Here is a 12,631-nt window from a genome sequence, read left to right as displayed (position 1 = left end):
TCTAATTTGCCAGTTTTTCTTTTTATGAATCCCGTTTGGGGTTTTTTTTAGGATTTTATTTATTTATTTATTTGAGAGAGAAAGTGAGTGAGAATGCATGAGTGGGGGTGGGGGGGCAGAAGGAGAGGGAGAAGCAGGCTCCCCGCTGAGCAGGGAGCCCAATGCAAGACTCGATTGGAGGACTCCAGGATCATGACCTCAGCCAAAGGCAGACACTTAACCGACGGAACCCCCCCAGACGCCCCTGAATCCCACTTTTTTACGTCAAGTCCAAGAACTCCTTGCTTAGCCCTAGATACTGAATTTTCACCTATTTTTGTTCTGAAAGTTTTATAGTTTTAGGGGAGCCTGATTGGCTCAGTCAGAAAAGCGTGTGACTCTTGATCTCAGGGTTGTGAGTTTGAACCCCAGGTCGGCTGCGGAGCCTACGCAAATAAATACACTTTAAAAGTGTTATAGTTTTACATTTTACACTTACATCTATGACCCATTTTGATTTAACTTTTGTTTAAGCTGCCAGGTTTATGCTGAAGTTCATTTTTTTATCTATGGATCACTAATTAGAATTTTTTTTTTAAGACACATGCATTCAGTCATGATCAGACTATTTACATTTAGCAATCAATAGCATGGATTAAAAAAAAAAAGCAATCTACATTAAAACCCTCTGGTGGAATGCTTTACAACTTTCCACAGAGCACAGACTAAAATTACCTGCTTTGTAATTAGTCACAAATAGAATGCCTGAGTTTTTTGCCCATATACATGAGTATTGTCTAGAGCATGCCTTCCTCGAAGCAGCCCTGCCACCACTGTGGTTGGCTGAGTTCACAAATCTGTTGTAACCTGTAGCTTCCCTGCCACTTCTCTGGCTCCCCTGCTGAGCTTTACTTCCCGGCAGAAATGAAAACCTTCTGCCATTGTCACAACTACTGCTGCTGCTGGAACTACCAGAGTCACCCTGGTTTTGTGGTTTGGCAAACCCTCGGCCTCCACCACGATAGGGGCCAAAGCTGCTGCTTCCAAAGCTTCCTCCTTTCATGGGACGAACATTTGAAGATTAATTTAATTGCCCAAATTATTTTAGCTTCCACCACCTCCAAAACTGCTTCCATTATATTACTCAATCTAGTATAGCCATCTCCACCACCACCATACCCACCACCCACCACCTCACCCACTGACATTGCCTTCACGACCGCAGCTCTCATGCTTACCAAAACCCTGTCACAACCGCCACCAAAGTTTCCAACTTACTTCAAGCTCTTTGGCTGGATAAAGAGCTAGCCTTCTCTTAGATATATAGGATTTCCTTACTCAATAGTTATGGCCACTCATCGTATGGTATTTCTCCCCCGCCCCCAGATTTATTGAGAGCTAATTGACATCGTGTAAGTTTAAGGTGTACTATGTGATGATTTGATGTGTGTATATACTGTGAAATATACACTTACCAAATTAAGGTTGGTTAACACATCCATCACCTCAATTATGTTTCGTGTGTGTAGCAAGAACACAGTTTTGTGAACTATAGTCCCTATGCTGCCCGTTAGATCCCCAGAACTTATTCATCTTACAACTGTAAGTTTGCTCCCTTTCACAATAGATTGTTTCTGAATGACAATCTTGTCTACTGAGTCATGGTCCTCAAAATTCGAAAGCAAAGCCCCTCTTCTTGCCACTACCTCGGTCAGTGATGATTTCAATTACTTCAATTTTCTGGTTTTGTTCAAAATAACCTCTTGGGTGATGTTCCTCAGGGTCTTTTTGAAGGCTGCCAATGAAAATTGTTTTCACAGTTAAGTGGGAACCTGGTCTTTGAGAATCTTCTCTTGGGACAGCCTCTTTGGTTCCCCCAACACTTCCACCTTGTGTGGCCTCACATACACAGTCACATTCACCTCCTCACAGTGGTGACACAGGTGACAAACCCAAGGCTCCTGGAGCGCTTGCTGCATAGGCCTCTCCTTACCACAGAGTCCCTGAGCGGTCCTCACGGCTCAAAATGGCCCCTCACACTCTGCTGGCCTGTTTCCAAACCCTGCCTCCCACAAAGAGCTCCTGCAGCTGCAGCTGTTGCTTTCCCGGAGCCTCCGACTAAACAGGAAGGCGGTGGAAGGAGAGCCTTTAAGGATGCTCACTGGGCAGTGACCACAGGCAGAAAGTAGACTTGCCTTATTTATAATCATCCCCTCTCTCTTCCTCACTCCTTGTTCCCAGCGCACAGAGCTGTTCCCCTCCCCCAACTCCTTCAGAACATGCAGGATTAGGTTTTGTTTTATCTAAAATAAATTTCTATTAACTCTGTTTAGAGATATTTACATAATTCTCCTAGAGGTCTAGAGGCTCTCTAAGAGTCCCCAAAACAAGCTTGGGAATCATTGCACCAGAAGCCTTTGGGAGTTTGATGTATTGTTGCTTTTCTGATTTATTCATTGATTCCACTTTATAATTAATCATGCTAGAAGTTACCATGTATGGTGTCCAGGCATATGCCAATAACTTTGCACTAGTTATCTCTTTTTCTTTCACAATATGCCTGCAAAGTAGGTATTTTTATGCCAATTTTACAAATAAAGAAATTGAGGATGAGAGAAGTTAAATAACTTGCCTAATAGGGGAACTGAAATTTGAACCCACTCTTTCTGATTTTAAAGCCCATGTTGAAACAAAAACAACCCACAGAGTGGGAGAAAATTTTTGCAAATCATATATCTGATAAGGGAGTTGTATCTAGAATATATAAAGGACTCTTATAACTCAATAATAAAAAAACAACCCAATTTTAAAATGGGCAAAGACATTGACTAAATATTTCTCCAAAGGAAATATGCAAATGGTCAATAAGCAGAAGAAAAGATGCTCAATGTCATCAGCCATCAGATAAATTCAAAGCAAAACTACAAGATACTATTGACACCCATTAGAATGGCTATTATATTAAAGACAGGGGTGCCTGGGTGGCTCAGTCAGTTAAGCGTCTGCCTTCAGCTCAGGTAGTGATCCCAGGATCCTGGGTTTGAGCCCCAAGTCAGGCTTCCTGCAAAGCGGGGAGCCTGCTTCTCCCTCTCCCTCTGCTGCTCCCCCTGCTTGTGCTCTCACTCTCTCTGTCAAATAAATAAACCAAAGGAAAAAAAAAAAAGAATAACAGGTTTCGGTCAAGATGTGGAGAGACCAGAACCCTCATACATTCTTGATGGAAATATAAGAAAAGTACAGCTGCTTCGGAAAACAATCTGCCCATTTCTCAAAAGTGTAAAATGGAGTTCCCACATGACACAGCAATTCCAATCCTGGGTAAATATCCAAGAGAAATGAAAACATATGTCTACATAAATACTTGGATGGGAAAGTTCATAGCGACATTATTCATAATCTCTAAAGAGCAGAAACAGCTCAAATGTCTATCCATTGAAGAATGAATAAATAAAATGTGGTATATCCACACGATGAAATACTATTTGGCAATAAAAATAAATGCAGTACTCCTTTTGCAATGACACAGATGGAGCTAGAGACTACTATGCTAAGCGAAATAGCAGTCAGAGAAAGACAAATACCATCCGATTTCACTTATATGTTGAATATAAGAAACAAACAAAAATGAGCAGAGAACAAAAGAGAAACAAACCAAGAAACAGACTCGTAACTATAGAGAACAAACTGATAGTTACCAGCTGAGAAGTGGGTGGGGGCTGGGTGAAATAGGGGACGGGGATGAAGGAAGGCACTTGTGATGAGCACCGGGGGTTGTATAGAAGTGTGGAATCACTATATTGTACACCTGAAACTAATATAAGACTATACGCCAACTATACTGGAATTTAACATAAACAAACAAAAAACAAAGTACTGATGCATGCCATAACCTGGGTGGAGCTTGAAAACATAAGGCTGGGATGCCTGGGTGGCTCAGTCGGTTAAGTGTCTGCCTTCAGCTCAGGTCATGATCCTGGGGTTCTGGGATGGAGTCCCACGTCGGGCTCCCTGTTCTGCAGGAGTCTGCTTCTCCCTCTCCTCCCCGCTCATGCGTTCTCTCGCTATCTCTGTCTCACTCTCTCAAATAAATAAAATCTTAAAAAAAAAAGAAAACATAATGCTAACTGCAAGAAGTCAGTCACAAAGGACCACATAGTATATGATTCCATTTATAGGAAATGTCCAGAATAGGCAAATCCAAAGAGACAGAGGTAGGTTAATGGTTGCCAAGGGCTGAGGGGTGTTGTGCGGAATGGGTAGTGACTGCTAGTGGGTAGAGATTTCTTTCTAAAATGATAGAAATATTCTAAAATTGTTTTTGGTAATAGTCACACAGCTCTATGAATATACTAAGAAGCAGTAACCTGTATGCTATAAATGGATAAGCAGTATTTGAATTATATCTCAATAGAGCTGTTATAAAAAAAATAATAAGGCTTGTGTTACCATGTGGCTTCTCAGGGACTTAGTTCCTTATTCAGGGTGCTGCTCAACAAATATTGGGTATCTACTATGTGCCAGGCACTATTCTGGTCACTGAGGATATAGTGGTTTGTAAGGTAGACAAGGGCCCTGACCTCATGAAGTTTACATTCTAATGAAGAAAGGCAGAATATAAACAAGTCAATTTTAGAGATTCTGATACATGCTATAAAGAAACAAAAGGCAGTTTTAAGATAAAAAGTGCCTGGGTTGAAGGGGAAAGTGAGCTTCCCCTTCCAAATAGGATTGCCAAGCAAGGCTTCTTTGAGGACGTGGCTCCTAATTGATTGATTGATTGATTGATTGATTCATTCATTCATTCCTTTAGCGCACTCCTCTGAGCTCCCCCAAGCTCTATGATAGGGATTTGTTCCATTGCCAACTCAGCTTCAACCAATGTTTTTTCTGATTGAATGATCTGTTTTCTTGCTCAAGTCAGTGCCCATCTGAGTTGTGAAATGTCTTTATGGCATCTTTCCCTTTCCTGTCTGGTGGGAGGAAAAGAGGGAGCGAAATTGCTTTCCCTTGGGACAAGTAAAAATGATTCAGCAGTTGTACAGAAAACCAGAATAAAAAGCAAACATTTTCTCATTTAGTCCAGTGCCATGGACTAAACACATTGGTTTTATTGGAATCCCTGGGAACTCCCCTCACCCTCCAACAAGCTGGTTGACAAATGGGAAACGGAAAGCCATAGGGGGTAAAACTTGTAGTTGGTTAGGCCATGACGTCTGGTCAGTCCCAGGGGCCCTCTGGAACAGCTCTTTGTGAGTTCATGGCTTTCCCTATCAGGACTCTACGCCTAGTCCAGTGGTGCATATGGAACGAGGTAACCCTGAGACCCCTGACCTCTGAAAGCTCACCACCAAGTTGAATGCCACCACAAGCGGGACTGTAGCTGGGCTGATTTTCGTCATTTGGTATAGATACCAGGGGCCATTGTGAGAAAACTTGGTTTATAACTTCTTTAGGCCCTACATGGCAAATTTATGACCCAAGTACCACCAATCCCTAGCCCCCACCCCCACCATCACCATGCTGTCTTAGAGCTGGGCTCTCTGGGAAACAGACTCTGCGACAGAGATTTGCCTGCAGAAAATTTACTGGAGATGCTTTCAGGAACAGCAGCTGTGGGTAGAGAGCAAAGCAGGATGGGGGGCAGGGGAGAAGTTGAATTAGGTTGGAGCTCAGGAGCTGGAATGACCCATACAGAGTTTCCTCCTATTGTGGACCCCCACATGGACCAGTGGGGTGCTGCTCTTTCTGCTCTGGGCCAGTCCTTGCGAGGGGCTCAGCTGAGTTGGCCCTGACAATACTGCAGCACTCCCAGCAGCTGGGCGAATGAACGGTTCAGTCCTGGAGCCATGAGCCTGCGGCACCCCTCTGGATCCACCGCACGGGCTCATCAGACATTGCACTTTTCCTTTCGGGCAATGCAGGCCTTCAGAATTCTCCTCCAGACTGTGCTCCAGCTGGCCACCCGCAGTCCATGAAGTCTGGCATGCCAGAGGAAACAGTTGTCATTCCTATCCTACTCTTCATCCTTCATCTTACAGAGTGGGAAACTGAGGCTCAGAGAAGGAAAAGCCCTTCCTTGTCCAAGGCCACACAGATAAGTTAAAGTCAGAGGAAGGACTAGAATCCAATCACCTTGACTCTGGAACTAATGCTCTAAACCTATCCAGATTTAAATTTAAATTAATCAAATTTAAATAAAATACAGAATTTAGTTCTTCATTTGCACTTGTCTCATTTCAAGTGCTCGATAGCCACACGTGGCTGGTGGCTACTGTACTTGAAGACCATAGGGTATTAGAACAGTTCCATTACCACGGAAAGTTCTATTGGGTGGCACTGCCCTGGATCCACTACCCACGCTGTCCCTTTGTTCTTAACTTCAAAAGTTAGGGCTTCCCGCAAACGCCTTTGTTTCCCTTAGCAACCTATCTGTCAATAGTTCATGATGGCTAGTTATGATAAGGGATATGTAAATGTGGGTGTTAACAGAAATATCTACCCAAGTGCAAGCCCTCCTGGGGCTACTAGGGACCAGAAATGGATTGTTCTCCTCAAAAGGAAGTCACTGTTTGTCAGGAGAGATGGACAGTTCATTCTTCATTTACTCATCCTTTCATCCAACAAATTTTATTGGGTTTAGTTTGGATAGAGCCAGGTACTGAGCCGGGTGCTGGGGATACCAAGATGAATTAGACATGGTCCTTGCTCTCAGGATGTTCAAGTCTGGCAGCGGGGAAGGGAAAAACACAAGATACAGATTGATGGGAGCATCCAGAAGAGACACCTGAAGACCATGTATGAGTTTGCGAGGTGAGTAAAAGCTTCTACAACCACAATGGATAGGTGTAGAGTGACTATGTGTCCCAGGGGACCTTTGGCAATGTCTGGAGAAGTTTGTGGTTGTCACAGTGGGGGGAAGAAGGTGCCACTGGCATCTAGCAGGGAGAGACCAGGGATGCTGCTCAACCCCCTACAATGTACAGGACAGGCCCTACCCCAAATACCAAATGTCAGTAGTTTCCAAGTGGAGAAGCCCTGGGTTGGGGCAGCATTGGAGATCTGTACGTCCTGATCTTTAGTCTTACCGTCATGGAGAGGGGAAGGTAAGCAGGAACACACAGGAACGATAAGCCATTTTGGAGAACCTCAGGAAGAAACTGAAGAATCTTAATGGATTCAATGGCAGGCTTAGATGGCACGTTGGCAATGCACCCCTAGCTGCGGGGTGGGAGAATGGGCTGGAGGCGCATGGAAGCTGGGGGACTGCTGGGGAGGCTGTTGATGGTGGCCGCCACAGAGAGCAGCAAAGAAGGGGGACTTGATTGCTATGGAGAGGTGAGGGGCTTGGTGACCAGTTGTGGTAGAACAAGAGAAGACCCAGCACTTGTCAGAATTGTGACTGAGTAACTTTTTGTGTAATGAGCTGCTTAATGTCTTTCTTCTCCCCAGTAGATTGTAAGCTCTGAGAAAGCGAGGATGACGTAGCTTTTCATCTACTTCCTGGTCTTGGGCAAATTAATTCTTTTGAGCCTTGGTTTGCCCATCTGTAAACTGCAGATGATACTGGTACCTTCCAGTAATTCTATTTCTGGTTATATACCGAAACAAATTGAAAGCACGGAACTGAACAGATGTTTGTACACTCATGTCATAGCAGCATGATTCACAAGAACAAAAGGTGGAAGCATTCCAAATGTCTGTTAATGGATGAATGGATAAACAAAATGTATATGCATATGATAGAGCCTTATTCAACCTTACAAAGGAATGAAATTTTCATACATGCTACAACATGAATGAACCTTGAAAACATCATGCTAAGTGAAATAAGCCAGGCACAAAAGGACAAATATTTTGTGTTCTACTTACATGAGCTACCTAGAATAGGCAAATTCAGAGACAGACTGTAGAAGGATATTTACCAGGGACTGGTTGTGAATGTACCTAATGCTGCTGAATTGCACACTTAAAAAAAATTGTTAAAATGGAAGATGACCTAGTGAATGGAAGAAAATTTTGTAAATGATGTATCTGATAAGGGACTAATATCCAAAATAAATAAAGAACTTCTACAACTGAACACCAAAAAAAACAAAGAATCCAATTAAAAATGGGCAGAGGACATTTTTCCAAAGAAGACATCCAGATGGCCAACAGACACATGAAAAGATGCTCAACATCACTCATCATCAGGGACATGCAAATCGAAACAACAATGAGATATCACCTCACACCTGTCAGATGGCTAAAACCAAAACACAAGAAATAGCAAGCGTTGGCAAGGATGTGGAGAAAAAGGAACCTTTGTGCACTGTTGGTGGGAATGTAAATTGGCACAGCCACTGTGGAAAACAGTATGGAGGTTCCTCAAAAATTAAAAATAGAATTACCATATGATCCAGTAATTCCACTGCTAGGTATTTACCCAAAGAAAATGGAAACACTCATTCAAGAAGATATATGCACCCCCTGTGTTTATTGCAGCATTATGTATACCAGCCAAGATATGGAAGCAGCCCAAGTGTCCATCCATAGATGAATGGATAAAAAAAATGCGGTATATATATATATACATACATATATAATGGAATATTACTCAGTCACAAAAAAGAATGAGATCTTGCCATTTGTAACAACATGGATGGATCTAGAGGGCATAATGCTAAGTGAAATAAGTTGGTCAAAGAAAGACAAATACCATATGATTTCACTCATATGTGGAATTTAGGGAAGAAAACAAATGAACAAAGGGGCACCTGGATGGCTCAGTCAGTTAAGCGTCTGACCTGAGTTGGCTCAGGTCATGATCTCTGGGTTATGAGATTGAGGCCCACATTGGGCTCCATGCTCAGCGTGGAGGCTGCTTAAGATTCTCTCTCTCCCTCTCCCTTTGCCCCTCCCTACGCGGCTCGCACACACTGTCTCTACAACAACAACAAAAAGTAAAAAAAAAAAAAGAACAAAGAAAAAAGGATACAAACAAAAAACCAGACTTTTCACTATTGAGACCAAACTTGTAGTTTCCAGAGGGGAAGTGGGAGGGGGAGGGGTGAAATATATGATGGAGGCTCACAGCGCACTTGTTATGATGAGTACTGAGTACTGTATAGAATTTTTGAATCAATATAGTGTACACCTGAAACTAATATAGCACAGTACATTGAATTATACTTGAATAAAAGTAAAACAAATTGTTTCAGTAGTAAAAAGAAAAATAGCTAAAATGGTAAATTTTTATGTTACATATATTTTACCACCACCACAACAAAGAAAAATTAAATGAGATCATTTTCTAAGGCCTCTTAGGACAGGGCATAATAGATATTCATTACCATCACTTTTTTCTAGAAGTATGCTAATAAAGGGAGGAAGCAGAGCTAGGGAAGCAGGAGCAAGCAAGTTGGCCAACCCTGGCTATGGTCTGGTCAGGGACACTTTCACGGCTGAGGTGACACTGGAATGAGATTTTTGCCATAGAGTCGGAGAGGGAAGTTTGGGGAGGCCAACACTGCAGCTCCTGTGAGCCTAAAACCACCAGAGTGTCAAGCTCTAGAAAAAAGCTCCACACCCTCAGCACAAGCTCCTGGTGGCCCACGTAGGGGAGCCCTTCAGTAACCAGCAGGAATTTCTGGGTGGGAGGCATTTGCACTGGTATTTTGACTGCTGACATGTTCCAGCAGTTGCTAAATCATTGATATGTTTTCTCCAAAACCCCAGTGTGCAGGCAGAACATAAGTACGCCCGGACCTCCCAGCTTTCTTGTTGTAGTGTTTTATTCCTCGCATAGAGAGAGAAGAGCCAGAGCACCTGCTTTTAGGGGCACAGGTTGCCACCAGATCTCCTTTGTACATTCTTCATATATATGATTTTATTTATTTATTTATTTTTAAATTTTTAATTTATTTTTTAAGTAAGCTCTGTACCCAGCACAGGCCTTGAACTCACGACCTGATATCAAAACCTGAGCTGAAATCAAGAGTCAGATGCTTAACCAACGGAGCCACCTAGGCGCACACCCCAGCCCCCACCATATATATGACCGTATATATGACTTTAGAAGAAAGACCTTTAGAAGTCCTCTTACTGTAACCCACTCACTTTATAGTGAAGCGAATGCAGCACCAGGGAAGTTAACAGACTTGGAGAGCAAGGGATGTGGTTCGAATCCCAGCCAGCCACTTCTAAGCTTTGCAACTCAGGCAAGGTTTTAACTTCTGGAAGCCTCATCCATCCTCTGTAAAATAAAGATCATAATACTTTCCTCCTGGAGATCTTCTGAGGAATGATGGCTGCACTGGAGTTTAACCCACTGGCAGCCACACGGCTTCAGAGAACCCTCTCCACGCCAAGCACATTTCTTCACGCTCTCATTCACTCGCCTGGTGGTCTCGCCTCCGCGATGTTTATCCTTTTCTGAAATTGTTTATGTAGGTACCTGTTGCTTTCATTCTTCCTCCTTCCTCTACTAGAGAGGAACTCATTCGCTCTGGACCCCCAGCTAGGGCCACATCCAGCACATTACTGGCATTTAAAAAACGTCTGTGAAATAAATGGCACTCTAGAGTCACTCTGGGATTAGATCAAGCCTTACTTATTCAAATCACCACACGACAAATGGGCACTTTAGGTAAATTATTTTAGTAACTTGTGAGAAGCCATCAGCCTAAGGGAGATATATTTAGCTCTGTGGACCAAGAGTAGTTCATATCTCCAGGGCCTAGAAAAGAAGAGAAAATCAAATGAGGACTTTTGGTACCAGCACCTCTTTTGCTGGAATCCAGTATCCAGGCAACCCAGGAGTACTGAGGGTAGAAGTAGGAAGAAGAGAGGTGCGAGGTGGATAAGATAGAGTGGGGAGAATAAAATGGTCCAGAGTTAGATTGGCTTTTCTGGGATTTTGACTCTTGGCTGCATATGGGGTTGGCATATTGCGGTCTTAGAAATCATTGTGTTAAATAATGAAATAGATAGGCTCTGGGTCCAAAACTAGCTCCGCCCCTTACCTCTTGTGTAATCTGGAGTCAACCTCCCAGCCTCAGTTTTCCCATCTGTAAAACAGAAGGAGAATAATACAAGGTACTTTACAAAGTTATCCCATGGTTAAATGAGATCAGTCCCATAAAGGTCAGCATAGTGTGCTGTTGAAATCAATTTCTAGACCCAACATGGAGCCACTCCTGCCTGGGGGACCCAAGTCAGCAAAACGAAATTGAGGTTACTTTTGTGTTGGGGTAAATGTTCTGCCAGACCAGAAATGTGGTATATCCAGGCAGCCAATCCTCAAAGGCCAAGCTAACTCTGGGCTCTATTCTCATTTCCTGTTCCTTATTCATTTTCTATTTTTCTCTTCCTTGTTCCTGATTCTTTACCCTATAAAAGCTTCCTGCCTTCTGCCCCATTTTGCTGTTCTCTTGACCTTCAAGAACAGAGACTGCCTGCTTCATGAAGTGTTAAATAAATTTGTTTGTATCACCTAAATTGTCTCCTTTAATAATTTTTTTTAAAGATTTTATTTATTTATTTGACACAGAGAGAGACAGCCAGCGAGAGAGGGAACACAAGCAGGGGGAGTGGGAGAGGAAGACGCAGGCAACCAGCGGAGGAGCCTGATGTGGGGCTCGATCCCATAATGCTGGGATCACGCCCTGAGCCAAAGGCAGACACTTAACAACTGCGCCATCCAGGCGCCCCTCCTTTAATAATTTTAAGCAGTGATCAGCACAAGGGAGCAGCTGAATAATTCTTAGCTACATTTTCATACAAATGAAATGTTGAGATAAAGCATAGGGACTGTCAGTTAGTGCCAGAGCCTAGGCTGGAACTCATTGCTCTTGGGTCACGCTCTTTCCACTATTTGCTGGGTGCCGTTTCTTGTCCCCAAGAGCCTTAGGTCTAAGAGGGGAGCCTGTACATTTAAACAATAAGTCTTAGGAACCTGCTGAGACTTAGTGACAACTGAGGCTTCGTATGTGTGATGCAGTACACCCATCCCTTGTGATTACAGGATCTTCACAAAGAATGCCCAACCCTGAATGATGGTGAATCATTTGTTGGGCACTTTCTCACAGGTGCAAGACACTGGTTGAATGCTTTATTTTTAAAAAATTTTTTATTATGTTATGTTAGTTCACCACACAGTACATCATTAGTTCTTGATGCAGTGTTCCATGCTTCATTGTTTGCATAGAACACCCAGTGCTCCATGCAATACGTGCCCTCCTTATGGTTGAATGCTTTAAAGCAACTCTAGGAAGTAGGAGCTGTCAGGACTCCCATTTTATAGCTGTAGAAACTAAGGCCATAAGAAGTTTACCTAAGTTTAACTTAGTTTGAAGTCAGGCCATGTTAAGGTTCTAAGGAGGGTGTTCTGACTACTCAGCTGGTGGAGCATGTGACTCTTGATCTCAGGGTTATGAGTCGAGCCCCATGTTTGGTGTAAAGATCATTTAAAAAAATAATAAATAAATAGGGGTGCCTAGCAAGTGCAGTCGGTTAAGCAAACTGACTCTTGGTTTTGGCTCAAGTCATGAACTTGGGATCATGGGATCAAGCCCCATCTAGGGCTCTATGCTCAGCGGGGAGTCTGCTTAAGACTTTTCCCCCCTCTCCCTTGCTCCCACCCCTGTGCTCTCTCTCTCTAAAATATATAAAT

General features: G+C 43.1%; 1 long non-coding RNA gene across 1 annotated transcript in view; it reads right to left on the bottom strand.

Annotated features, from left to right (window-relative positions):
• Positions 1–12,631, bottom strand: part of LOC109488985 — a 40,478-nt gene that overhangs the window by 15,426 nt on the left and 12,421 nt on the right. Inside the window, exons 4-5 of the long non-coding RNA XR_002141900.2 lie at positions 10,983–11,027; positions 10,078–10,213 (exon numbers count right to left, since the gene is read on the bottom strand). This is a non-coding gene — a long non-coding RNA (uncharacterized LOC109488985). The remainder of the gene's footprint in view (positions 1–10,077; positions 10,214–10,982; positions 11,028–12,631) is intronic.

This window comes from Ailuropoda melanoleuca, chromosome 3 (assembly GCF_002007445.2).
Source record: "Ailuropoda melanoleuca isolate Jingjing chromosome 3, ASM200744v2, whole genome shotgun sequence".
Lineage (NCBI taxonomy): Eukaryota > Metazoa > Chordata > Mammalia > Carnivora > Ursidae > Ailuropoda > Ailuropoda melanoleuca.
The sequence above is the reverse complement of the archived record's forward strand: the minus strand, read 5'-3'. Positions and strand labels throughout refer to the sequence as shown.